Consider the following 9,517-nt stretch of genomic DNA (forward strand, 5'->3'; position numbering starts at 1 on the left):
AAAAATCCAAAGTTTTGACCACGTGTCCCAAACTTATGGAAAATTCCCATATTCCACAATGTGGTGTTACATGTGTAGCCTGCATAGCATCTTCAATGATAGACATTTCTTGTTGTAGGCTCTGGTTCTCCTTATCCTTCTTAGCCAATAATCTATCCTTTTCCATTAAAGACTATATATTCCCTTGTAATCTTGTCTTCATATTTGTCAAGGCTTGATGAACCCTTGCTAATCCTTGTGTGACAAGTCTGCATGTGTATCCATACAATTTTTCATTGCATTCACAAACAAACTTTACAAATGATGTAAGCCCTTCAAATTGTGGTGGCCTTTGAGTGACTAGATCTGGTGGCTAAATGTACCCATCAACCACCCAAAGGTCCACTTTTTTTCCCCTACATTTCTTTCTTGTTGCATCATGTATCTTATTGCATCATCCCTTTCTACAGTTGTTTTGAACATTAGTGCATATTCATCCTCTAATTGAAAGTGAATATCTGTCTTTCTCTTGGTACGTCCTGCATATGCATCCTATAAAGAAAAATATATGAAATTTTTAACTTGGATTAACATTCAAATCACACAATTACACCCCTTTAATTCACTATATCTATGTTTTTTTTACCCAATTGGATCTTGTCTCTTTCTCTTGATTTCAGTCATGATAGACCCTAATTTGCATGTAATCTTAGCTTTTAATCTACCTCTAATCAACATCCAATATTATCTTTTGTTCTATCTAAAATATTCTCTCTCTCTCTCTCTCCCTCCCTCAAGAAGAATTGATCAAGATATTTAAACACATTTATACAAAATCTTGGCTAGTGGAGAACAATAATATCATCTTAACTTCTACCCTTATTAACTCTTTGTCACTCTATCACTTATTTTCTTAGTTCATCTCACACAGTCCTCTCTCTTTCCCCCCCCCCCCCTCTCTCTCTCTCTCTCTCTCTCTCTCTCTCTCTCTCTCTATGAATTGACACTTAAGGATTACACAACAACTATGAATAATAATAACATCACAAAGATTAAAAAAATAAAGATACCTCCAATATCACTTGATTGCTTGTAGTATAGAGTGTTAAAGAGGAAGATATCTTATAGCACAGTACTGAAGAGGGAGATTGCTTGTACTAGGGTAGAGAGTGCTGTAGATAGAGATTATTTGATTTCAACAAATGCTATCAAAATCACTCCTGAGATTGCTTGTAGCTGGGTAGAGAGTGTTGTAGATAGTACTGAGTGTTGCTTCAGAAGAATTCATATGCAAGAAACCATATTCTAGAGGGAAGGAGAAGAGTACACAAAATTTCGGACAAAACTAAAGCTTTGAGAGGGAATGAAAAAATGCCCAAAAATAGGCATATACCTGTCAAAAAATGATAAAAATTTACAAGGAAACTCTCAAGTCAAAAAGGTGTCTCTGGGTAACAAGTAATCTTAAAATATGATGTATACGTCATTTTATATTATTTTTTTACTTCCGTCGTTTCAAGCAGCAAGAATCAGAATGATTCTAATATATTTTCATGTTGAAAAGTCATGAGGGAATTAGAGAGTCGTATATTTATTGGCTCTGTTTTTAGAGAAAATAGAATTGTATTTTTTTAGTTATGAGGATTTTGAGAAAAAGTGACCTTATCCTACAGTTTGAGAATAAAATAATAGGTGAAATCTATTGAAAATACAAATAAGAGATGTGCTTGATTGTAGAAGATATATTATTCTAATATTATTTTGGAATCTCTTTTTAGAGAGAGAGAGGTGAGAAAAATCCCTTAAGGGGCAAAAAAGAGACTCCATATTTCTTCTAATGCAAATAGTGATGCCACTAATTTGCGTCGAAAACACTCGTCCCTATACCCCCATTCCCTTGTATTTTATGATTAAAAACTAGCAACGTGAGGTGAAAAATCAATCTTTTAATGATTTCCAAGCTACTCGTAATTGTGACATTCCTAGAGACTAGTACCAAGTTTCCTCGTGCTACTAGTCTCTCTTGAATTTAAACGGTGATCGGCCTATATACTATGCATAATCAAATAAATCAGAATCTTCAATATTTTCAACAACCACTCACTTTCACAATCCCTCTTTCCTCCTATCATTTAGGTTTTACATTCGTTGGTGGGTAGGTGTAATGTTTATTTTTATGTAGTTTTTTCATGTAAAAATTGATAAAAACATACTCTAATATTGAAAAAGGCTTGATTAAGGCTTAAGCCTCATGCTCAACCTTGTTATACATTCACAAATATAAAACACATTTTTTCCTAAAATTTTAGACGTAAAAAATAGTTGTTTTCTCATTTTTTCATATTTATTTGTTCATAAAAATGTGGTATTTTCTTATTTATGTGTGTTGACTAATCATATTGATTGAACACTGGTTTTTATCAATTTCTTATCCCGTATAAACTTCATTTCTCTACCCGAAACAGAAAAAATCCTAATTTTTCTTCATTTAAAAAGCATTTCAGATTTTAAATTATTGATTATGACTATGTAGGACTACAAGTTTTGCATTTTATCATGTATTTCCCTCAAACATACTTCAAACATGATTCATATAAATTTTCTTTCCATACGCACATCATTAAAGCCATCAAACATCAAAATAATGAGATTTTCTTTGTAAAAATTGAGCACACAGCTTATTTGCATGTTGTGTGTTTTTATGAAATAGTTTTGGGCAGCCAATGGACCCATTGTCAATTCCCCGACAGCGCTAGATATTGCCTCTCATCCTCCTTTTGATCTTAGAGCAATTTGGTCCACGTTGGACAAGCATCCTTCATCTCCCTTCCCTCTTGATTTTCTATGTGTGATCAGTCCCTTAGAGGAGAGAGGAGGAGGAGAGAGAATGATTAAATTCTATTCTCTTCAATTGGGCAACCATTGTGCAAGCAAAGACTGGCAAAGGGAGCAAGAAAATCAAAGAATCCATGGATGTGTGATCAATTTGGGGGGTTACTCTCAAGCCTAAGATGGCCACATGGAGGAAATCATCATGGATTTGGGGGGGCGGTAGCTTGGCGTCAAGCAGTTTTGAAAAATGCCCCCTCTCCCCCGGTAAAAAAAAAAAAGAATTATTTTTAGGGGGCCTAAGGCCCCCCCACAATGCCCATGCCCAAAGTCTTTTTTACTTTGGCTCTTTTTCCTTCGTAATGCCCACCTCACGAATCTTGCATGTCTAGCTTTCATTTCGAGTGCTGAAAATTTTTGCCAATTCATCTTGAGGTCCCAAACTATTGGTCACTTGCTCTAGCTCAATCCAACATCTGGAAAAAATATGAAAAACCTGCAAGTGCTCTTCAAAATTGCTTTCAAGTCTCATCTTCCGTGGCTTGTAAAAATTGACAAATCCATCTCTTTTGCTTCTGAGACAAGGTTCGATCCTGCCTTGAATTTTCTCTTCTCCGATTCTTTCCTACACTTTTACAAACTTTTAATTCTTCTCTCATTTGGCAACCACAGGATGGGGCAACTCAGCCCATCGAATCCCATGAACAGATCTGCACAAACGTAACCATACAGAGCATCAAGCTGAAATGTCAAATACACAATAAAACACTCCACAACTCTCACCCTACCCCCTGACAACATCAAGGCATGAAAATCCACAAGGGATAGATCCATCATAATTTGACACAAATCCAGAACGAATATCTAACCAACTACTCTATTAGAGACTGGCTAAAAGGCCTATCAAAGAGGTCACTACCTACCTAACTTAGGACAATTGGACTAGGACCTCCTTCTAGGCAAGGGCTCCTATAGCCTAGGCATCATATTATTCTTGGAACACATTTTTCGTTCAAGGTTTCACACTCGAGCGTATAAAATGGACGGAGCTGAGCGTAGAGTGACCCAAGGAGAACAAGGCATCAGTCTCAGGCCCTAACTCGGTACACAAGAACCTACCAAGCACTCACGAGGCGACACTTAATCATTTTCTGTCACTCACTTTTATTTTTCGCTCCAACATTCCTTTCTTTTCTTTTTTGCTAACTGCTACCCCAAGGAAGACAAGGCATGGATCGTAGGTCTCCATAAACCTGCCAAGCCTCCGCAAGGCGATAAGCAAGTGCTTGTAGGATGTTTCTTCCTTTTTCTTTTCCTTTCTTATTGAGAAGGTAAACCTTGGGTAAGTTACTTATGAATATATGTATGCATCATGTGAGTTCAAAATAATATATTTTTAAAATACTATTTTTATACATTTTTACATACAGAAGGGTGTAATATAAAGGTGTTATTTACAGATTGAATAGAAAAGGGTTATGTTTTATTCAAGAAAAAATCACAAACAAGGATATTTATAAATGGACCTTGAGCACATGTGATGTAGAGGATATACACATAGTAACTTCCTCGAGAGTTAGAACCCCTTTTTACACACCTCTGTAATTTTTATTTTTAGATAAATTCAGAACTTGATCTTTTTTGTAATACTTTGGCAAGTTTCTCTAACAACCTCACACGAGCAGGAACTCCTAGAACAACTGCCTAGCAAGCAAGAGGAAAGGGTCACAAGGACTAGCCTCTAGCACATGTTTTTATCACCTAACAATGTCCTAACAGGAGGTAGAAAACTACTCAAATCTCCCCAAATATACCTAATCCAACCCTCCTAGGACTTCATGCCTTGATTGCCAGTTCGCAACAAACGAAACAAAATTAACCCTCACATACACATATAATATTATATGCTTAAGGGAAGAACTTGGAAAGGGGACGATACCACTTGGAATGGCCACAAGAAGCTCCTCCATAGCAAAGATTCCCTCCAGTAACTTCATCAACCTGTATGATGCAATTACTAAAATAGAAAACCATTAAACGTACCTGCACCAAACAGACAAATGTCCCTCTTGGCCTAATGAAATAAAAAATTTAAACTTGACAAAACTATCTCTCTTGGCCTTATGAAATAAAGAATTTTACCACCATTCAACAAAAAATATAGTTAAAACAATCCCTTGGTCTTAAGATTACTCCACTAAAGCACAAAATCGGATGCCTCGTAGGCCCTACAATAAGTGCATCAGGTTATTAGCTAACCCCCTACATAAGTAGCAAGGGGTGTTCGATGAATATGATCCTATGCGTCCATGACAGGGTAGGAAGGTGCTCACTTGCTACTTGACTTATGACCCAAACTAACTATTGATGACCGAAATATGATGTGTCAACAAGAAGACCCCAAAGTAGTCTAGAGCTGATGTTAGGAAGTAATTGCAAGAGCTTTCCTGGACCACAATTGAAAAAGACATCTTCCATGAATGCATAGTTAGCTAAGGAATTCGCAAAGCGATTCCATTGTTGAGGAACTAACTGACAAGTCACCATCTCAAAGATATGCAACATATCCAAGGTTGCATGACGGTACATTCATAAGATGGGATCCCGCACACTATAGGTCCTATTTAGCTGATTGATTACTAACTGCGAGTCACCTTTAACCAATAACCAACGGATACCACCACATCAAGTTATGTTCAGCCCCATGATCAAGGCCTTGTATTCTGCCACATTATTAGTAAAATAGGGTCCTAAATAGACTCCCATCTTCATAACAACCATACGTCGAGGATCTTCAATGACCACACCAATGCTTGCATGTTTAGCGGGCCCTCTGAAAGCTCTGTCAAAGTAAAGAGTATAAACCCAGGCTTCATTGATAGGCCATGCCATACTAATCATCTTACTCGTACTTATGATAATCAAAATCAAGCCGAGAGAGGTGTATAATAGGCACAATTTCTCATTCCTCGCTAAAATCAATAGGAATGCTAGTCAGAATTCATTGACAATGGTGGCAATAAAGGATCCATATTTCCACTCAGAACCTAATACCCTTTGCTCCACTAGATCACTCGACCTTGGTGGTAACATTGCTCAAGGTATGGATGCTCCAAATAAGGAATGATGCATCCCATCCGCTCGTCGTGGTACCTACTATATGTTAAAGTTGAATCCTGAAGGACCTGCACAAGCACCAAGCCCAATGTCAACCCTTACACATAGTAAGGCTTCAACTTATTAAAGTTAACTTTAGTCTTAAACTCTACCTCCCACAAATCCGCAAGAAAGGTCCGTAGAGCTATTCTTTCCTACATGTATAATCCTGTATGGTCCATCCCATTTGGATTCTAATTTTCTTGGAAAGAGCTCCCTTCGAGCATCATAATATAGCACTAATTGACCTTTTGCAAATTTATACTTCTTAGTGTGAAGATCATGCAAGGTTTTCATTCTCTTCTTTCATACTTCTTGATGTAATAAAGCTTGCAATCAAATCTCATCAAGATGTGCCAGGGAAATATACCATTCCTGTAATGCTTCGTCCTCTCCCAATGAATGATTGAGGGAAAAATGCATAGTGGGAAGCTCTATTTCTAATGACAGCCCACACTGCCACATATAATTTCTTATCCCAATCGTGCTTGCTTTCTGATATGATCTTAGATAAGATTCCTACCAATTGTTTATTTGTACTCTCAACATGACCGTTTGCTTGAGAATTATACGGGGTAGTCTTGTTGTGCTTAATCTTCAAAGCTTCGGTCAGGGCTACTATAACCTTGTTCAAGAAGTGTGTCCCGCGAGATCAAACACAATCTCCTTCGGTGGGCCGAAAAGGCAAACAATTTGCTCCATAATGAAACTAGCCATCTCCTTAGCATTGTCCTTCACCGTTGCTCGAGCTTCAGACCACTTTGTAAAGTAGTCCATTGCTACAATAATATACCGTTTTCACATAGTTGATGAAGGGCATATGAGTCCCACAAAATCAATACCCCATTTTTCAAAGGGAAACGTAACCAAAATGGGATTTAGAGGTTACCTACGATTTTCTCGCATCGTGTCTTTCACAAACATCACATCACTTCACATAACTGTAAGCATCTTGGAAAATTGACGGCCACCAATATCCAGCACAAAGAGCTTTTTGGGTGGTAAGCTAGCCAACAAAATGTCCCCCACATGCTAAATCATGGTACTCTTCAAGAATAAATGATACCTCATCGAGTACTACACCACGATGGTAGATATAATCTACTCTCCCATACAAGACACCCACTATGATCGAAAAGTGTAATGCTTGTTGCTTGATTTTTCTCTTTTCAAACTTCAATAATGCAACCCCAAATTCTCCTATAGATAAATAATGCATTATCGTCGCATACCAGGAAGGGATGGAAGCTGTATCGATTCTAAACAAACCCTCAATATCACTTTCCTCAGCTAGGGTTTGTTTTGGCTCCCCGAAATCCACAAGATATTCTACAATACCCTGCAGCTTCGGTGGCTTGCTCCTAATCTCATAATCAAACTCTTGCAAAGTGAGTAACCACTAACGATCAAGTGGTTGCAACTTATTTAGCAACAATTTGAGTCCTTCGGCCTTCGTAAAGAATACTACCTTCTCATAGAGAATATAATGCTGAAATCTTTTCTTCGCATAGACCATTTCCAAGCACAATTTCTCCATGTATGTGTAGTTAACTTCAGATATCCCCAATTTTCTACTAGTGAAGGCAATTGGATGATACCATTTCTCCTCCCAAATTTGGGCTAAACAACAGCTGATAGTATGCATTGTGGCTACTCATAATATGTAGAAAACTTCACCTCTTCTGGGTGCTTTTAAGATTGGAGCTTTTGCTAATTCCTACTTCACATACTCAAAGGATACTTGATAGGATTCATTCTCGAGGAAGTTACTATATGTATATCCTCTACATCACGTGCATTCAAGGCATATTTATAAATATCCTTATCTGTGAATTTTTCTTGAATAAGACATAACCCTTTTCTATTCAATCTGTAAATAACCCCTTTATATTACACCCTTCTGTATGTAAAAAATGTATAAAAATGGTATTTTAAAAATTTCTTATTTTGAACCCACGTGATGCACACATATATTCATGAGTAACTTACCCGAGAATTCATTTCACTCAAACAAATAGTTAAAAGATATAAGGTTTTTTAGTGACAATACTCTTTCTACTAGTGCATTGATGAATCTTCGATAATATCCCACCGATGATAGAACGTTGTGCACCTCTTTTGGAGTACGCGACGGGCCCATAGAGACTATGACCTTTATCTTTTTAGGGTTAGTCGCAATACCACTGAACTAACCACATGGCCGAGTAGCAACCCATAGGGCACTCCAAATATGCACTTTCTAGGGTTAAGAGCAATGTAGAACTGCGTATAATGCTCAAAACACTTCCTAAGAATGATCAATTGTCGCTCCCTTGTGGTGGTTGCCCCTAGTTCATCAATAAATACTTTTAAATCCTTTGGGGACATATCACCAAAGGTCTTATTGATTGTTCATTGCCAAGATCCAGACGCATTGCATAGACCAAAGGCCATCACATGATACACAAAGGTGCCAAAGATAGTAATGAATGCAGTTTTCAATTTGTCTTCCTCCACAATGGCCCTCTGATTATATCCAGCAAAGAAATCCATAAACGAATAGATTTTCCTACCTGCTAACTAATCCAAAATCTCATTAATAAAAGGCAGGGGGTAGTAGTCCTTAACTGTCTGTTTATTAAGCTCTCTAAAGTCTATGCAAAGCCAGATTTGATTATTTTTTCTTCTTCTTGATAACAATTGGTGAACACCATTCAGTGTGCAAAACAAGGAAGATCAATAGACCAACTTTTTGCAATTTCTATAACTTCTCAAACAGCCTGTCCCTCAGTTCAAAAGGTGTATGCCTTACTTTCTAATGCACAGGATGGCTACCTTCCTTTAGAGAAATTGTATGAATAGCCAGGATGGGAGGAATGCCTCTTAGCTCATCATAACTCCAAGAAAAAATATTGTGGAATTCTTGAATTAAGGACACATAGTCCATTCTTTCTTCCGAACTAAGCATAAATCCTAATTTGATTGGCCATGAATCATTCATCGTACCAAGGTCGAGCTCAATTACATCTGCATTCCTTATCCTTTCTTGAGCCTCTATTGGTTCATTCAAAGTCACTTGGTAGATATCTTCTGTAGTGGATCCCTCATTGGATTCGTCACTCGATGACGCCTCACTAGCACATGGAGCATCTAGTGTATCAAATTCCAACGAAGACAAAGGAACTCTTACTCTGAGGAGATTTAAGATAGGCATCTACTATCAACCTGACAGCCTGCTTGTAGGATCCATGGCCTACCTAGCAACACTTGATAGCTAGGATGCCCTGAAACCTAATGACCCTAAAGTCCAAAATGCATTCTACATTGGCAATGGTCACATGGACTTTATTAATGCAACCTTCGAGTTGTCTTAAACTATCATCAGCCATTCGGAGGATTGTGGAGGTATCTTTTTTAAATTTCTAATCCCAATCTCTCCATCAATTCCAAACTCATAATGTTGACCGAAGAGCCTATGTCCACAATAGCATGGTCCACTAATATTCCATCAACATATGTGGCTACCTTGGGACAATGCTTTTCAGCATACTCAAACCAATCATCTCTTACTCGT

This window comes from Lygodium microphyllum, chromosome 16 (assembly GCF_053477565.2).
Source record: "Lygodium microphyllum isolate KBCC chromosome 16, Lygodium_microphyllum_v1.1.10, whole genome shotgun sequence".
NCBI classification, from domain to species: domain Eukaryota; kingdom Viridiplantae; phylum Streptophyta; class Polypodiopsida; order Schizaeales; family Lygodiaceae; genus Lygodium; species Lygodium microphyllum.